A 4,527-nucleotide genomic window follows, 5' to 3' on the forward strand; every position below is an offset into this window, starting at 1 on the left:
CTGAGAGCACTTGCTTCAGCACCCCCTCCTGCCACCTCCACGTGGAGTGGAGAATCCATCATTGCCCTGGGTACCTTGTTCCAATGTTTAATCACCCGATTTCAAATGTGTCCCAAATTTCTAATGTTAGTTTCTCTGGCATGAACTTCCAGCCATTGGTTCTTGTTCTGCCTTTCGCTGCTCGGTTAAAGAGCCCTTTCGTACCCAGGTTTCTCTTTGTGAGGGGATTGACGCACTGTCATCAAGTGACCTCTTGGTCTTCTTTGTGAGAAACTGAACAGATTCAGCTCTTGTCTCGCACTGAAAGGCAACTTTTCAGCTCCTTTTTTTTTTTTTGGGGGGGGGTTCTCTGCCCCCTGTCCAATTTTTCATTCTTCGTCTTAAAATGCGGCCAACACAACTGTATGCAAGATTCCGGTGTTGGTCTGACCATGGTGGTATACAGAGATATCTCTGGTGCCCTATTTCTAGTCACTATTCTCCTGTCTGTGCGTCCAAGGGTGGCCACAGCATCGCACGGGGATTTCATGCTGAGTTGTATGTCCATTATGACACCTAAATCCTTTACCGAGTCACAGAAGTCCGGCCTTCCTCCATATTAAAGCTCAGTGTTTTGAATGGACACAGCTTCCCAAGTGCTCCGTCACACACACAAGGGAATCCCCCACTCAGCCACCTTCACCTGCTGCTGGTCTCTTTTCTCTTTCTTTTTCTCCAAGATCTGCATGTGTCCTTCTGGTGGCAGTTCTCCTCCTCTCTTTGCCTGTGAGCAATGTGACCCCCCCTGGACAGACTGACGAGCCCAGGATTCCTTCAGCCTGAAAGCAGAGGGGAGCCTTCACCCACTCCGTCTTTAGGGCTCCAGTCTCAGGACCTAAATTCCCTGCCACAGCCCAAAAATCCACACTGGGCCCCACTCCTCTCTCTGGCGATTTTCCTTCTCCCACAGGCCTGTCTTGAGGACACAGCCCTGGGGCCAGGTGAGCAGAGCCCCTGAGATTTCCCTTCGCAGTCTCTGAGGGTCAGGTCGCCCCATTACACAGCTCGGTAATGTCGTCTTTTCTTCTCCTTTCAGAAGTAAATTGTTGTATTTCAAGGGGGAGCTCAGGGCTGGGACAGCGGGGGCTGCGGGTCGGGAGTGAGGGGCACCGGCAGAGCAGTGACTGGGGATCCCAAGGCTGGGACAGCGGGGGCTGCGGGTCGGGAGTGAGGGGCACCGGCAGAGCGGTGAGTGGGGAGCTCAGGGCTGAGACAGCGGGGGCTGCGGGTCGGGAGTGAGGGGCACCGGCAGAGCGGCGAGTGGGGAGCTCAGGGCTGGGACAGCGGGGGCTGCAGGTCGGGAGTGAGGGGCACCGGCAGAGCGGCGAGTGGGGAGCTCAGGGCTGGGACAGCGGGGGCTGCGGGTCGGGAGTGAGGGGCACCGGCAGAGCGGCGAGTGCGGAGCTCAGGGCTGGGACAGCGGGGGCTGCGGGTCGGGAGTGAGGGGCACCGGCAGAGCGGCGAGTGGGGAGCTCAGGGCTGGGACAGTAGGGGCTGCGGGTCGGGAGTGAGGGGCACCGGCAGAGCGGCGAGTGCGGAGCTCAGGGCTGGGACAGCGGGGGCTGCGGGTTGGGAGTGAGGGGCACCGGCAGAGCGGCAAGTGGGGAGCTCAGGGCTGGGACAGTAGGGGCTGCGGGTCGGGAGTGAGGGGCACCGGCAGAGCAGTGACTGGGGATCCCAGGGCTGGGACAGCAGGGGCTGCAGGCAGAGATGGAAACACACAGTTCCCTGTCTCATTATTAAGGATCCGTGTCCGTCAGGGAGGTTGTGGAAGTGACGGATTCTGTGACTTCCTGTGACCTCCGTGACTTCTGCAGCGGCCAGTGTGGCTGACTCCAGGGCAGCCCAAGCAACTGGCCCCAGGGACCACCAAAGCAGTGGCCAATGCAGCTGGCCCTGGGACCATTTGAGCAGTGGTCCTGGGGGCAGCGGGAGCAGCCGCAGCTCAGTGGTTCCCAGCAGCTGTCCTGGGGGCAGTGGGAGCAGCTGCTCAGCCCCTGGGGCTCCCCCCCTGCGGTGGCAGCCGGACCTTGGGGCTTCTCCCCTGGTAGCTGGTGCTATGGGCCCCCCCAGACTCCCTCCCCCTGCACTGCAGCTGGTGCTGCAGACTCCCTGGGATCCCCTCCCTGCAAGATTCAAGGAGGGGTATCTATGGTATAAGTCATGGACAGGTCACAGTCAATGATTTTTTGTTTCTTGCCCGTGACCTGCCCATGACTTTTACGAAAAATACCTGTGATTAAATTGTCGCCTTCCTCATTGTCAATGAAATAAATCGAAACACTTCCACCTGCAAGTGGATTTAGCCCAGGACCCTCAGAGTCAGCAGCTGTTACACCCCCCACTGAGCTCTCTGTCAGGTGTCCCAGTGCTGGAAGCCTCCTGTTTACATCCTAAGATAGCGTTTTTTCACCAGGGGGCTGATATTTTGGACTGGACACTGTAGCAGGGAAAGGTGCTGCTGTGCTCCAGAAAATAAGCCACCTCTGCACCAAAGAGGGATGAAAGGACCTGCCAAAGCCCGGGATTGAACCAGGGACCTTTAGATCTTCAGTCTAACGCTCTCCCAACTGAGCTACTTCGGCAGCTGCATAGCACTCCTTTGGCCTGCTGCTGCTCTGTCCGGGATGTTTTGTCAGCCAGGGCACACAAAAAGGACGTTGTTGTGAGTGGCCCAGGAAGGCGAGACTTGCTTTTGCCTGCCTTGCTCAGCTTGACTTGCTTCCTCTCCCCGTTCCTGCCTTAGTTCCTAGGTTGACCTGGTGGCCGAAGCAGACTGGGGGCCAGTCGCCCGTGGAGGAAGTTGAGCTGGACCCTGAGCTAGACTAGACCCTGGTGGCGAGAGTCTGGCCACCACTTGCCACCCCACCCTGTTGTCCTGGCTTCCCCTGCTGGACGTCATTTAGGGAGGGAAGTGGGGCTTCTGCCTCCCCTCCCCGATTTTCATACCGCAGAGGAGTGTGAACAGGAGAACGAACGACTGCTCCACACTCCCACCGGAGGAACCCGACGCCCTTAGCTGTTGCTGACAGGCCTGTCCCCGAGGAGTGGGAACTGCAGCTGCCGCCTCCCCCTCGGCTCCAGGCTGCATTTCCGTCTCCTAAGGGCCAGGCTCTCTGCCATGGAAACAGCTGCCACTGCTCTCCATGGGTCTGTGTTCCAGACAGCAATGTACAAACCTGCTCCCAGCTGAAGCGGGGTCAGACAGTGACAGGGCTGGGGACACAAACACTTCAGACTATGAACCCTAGGGCCCTTTCTTTCTTTAACTCAGGACGTGCCAGTCAACTGCTAACCAGGGTGTTGTCTTCATCTTAAAATACCGCTCAGGACATTTGACAGGGGAAGGGAAACCCCCTCCCACCAATGGCTCCCTGTGAAGGAGTTGTACCATACCTGCCCCTGGAGACTGGCTGTTTTTATACTCTTGGAGCTTTTTCTTTTCAGACCCATCCTGATCCCAATCTAGGGGCCAACCTCCGCAGTTCAGAGTTGAGATTTACTGCCATCACCCTCGTATGGCACTTTCTAGGTGAACGAGAGAAAGTCAGTGGGGGGAGTGACATGGCTCACGAACACTGATGCTGTGGGCGAGGCCCGGACTCACAGCCCCAGCAGTGCATCCCCCCTGCCCTCGCCAGTTGCACCCCTGTAGGTGCTGCCGAAGCAAACCTGGGAAGTGGGCAGTTACCTGAGTCTGTGGTTATCAACTTTGGCTGGTAGCTGAAAGGCTGGTGGTTCCAACCACCTGAAGATGGCACAGGCGCCGACTTCTGCTGGCGCCGGTGGGTGCTCGACCCCCCTCTGCCCCTGGCCGCGCCCCGACTCCCCCCTGCTGCACCCCCTGTCGTTGCAGGAGGGGAATGTCACGCCAGGAATCCTGGTTCTCAGGCTCTCTGATGGATCTGCCCTGGGATGGGGGGGTGCCGTGGCCGGATCCATTAGGTAACCAGACTGAGCCAACTCATACCCTTGGCATGCTGCCCACTGCAACGATGGGGCCTTTTAACACACACATCCTGGCGCGGGGTGGGATCCGGCTGCCACATCTGGTATCTATGCCCCAAGCACTGGTCGTCTTGCAGAAGTCGTTGGTTTCCCTGATGAACGCATGGCAGAGGGGAAGGCGGCAGCCCAGCTGGCTGGAGAAGAGGGGTCCATTCTGCCCCCCGAAGAGAGAGGGAAAAGGTCCATCTGACTGTCCTGGTAGCAGCACAGCGAGGATCCCTCTGGCCTCCCCCCGCCACGTCCATCCAGCCTCTCCACAGGACGGGGGCACCCAGCTCTCGGCAGCCCCAGCTTTCGCTCCTGAGCTCTCCCAGCAGACGTGCAGCAAGCGCCCTTAGGGTGACCAGCTCCCAAGAGTGAAATATCGGGACACTTTGGGTGACCGGGTCGGGGGGGAGAGAGACAGACACAGGTGCACAGCCCCGACCGGAGCCAGGGCACACTGGTCTGCCGGGCCCTGTGCTACCAGCGTACCCCTTC

At 58.8% G+C, this 4,527-nt stretch overlaps 1 non-coding gene across 1 annotated transcript; it reads right to left on the reverse strand.

The window, feature by feature from the left end:
* Positions 1-2,551: 2,551 nt before the first annotated feature.
* TRNAF-GAA lies at positions 2,552-2,624 on the reverse strand. Its single transcript has one exon. It is a non-coding gene; the product is annotated as a tRNA-Phe (tRNA).
* Positions 2,625-4,527: the final 1,903 nt, after the last annotated feature.

Source organism: Chelonia mydas, chromosome 12, assembly GCF_015237465.2.
Source record: "Chelonia mydas isolate rCheMyd1 chromosome 12, rCheMyd1.pri.v2, whole genome shotgun sequence".
NCBI lineage: Eukaryota > Metazoa > Chordata > Testudines > Cheloniidae > Chelonia > Chelonia mydas.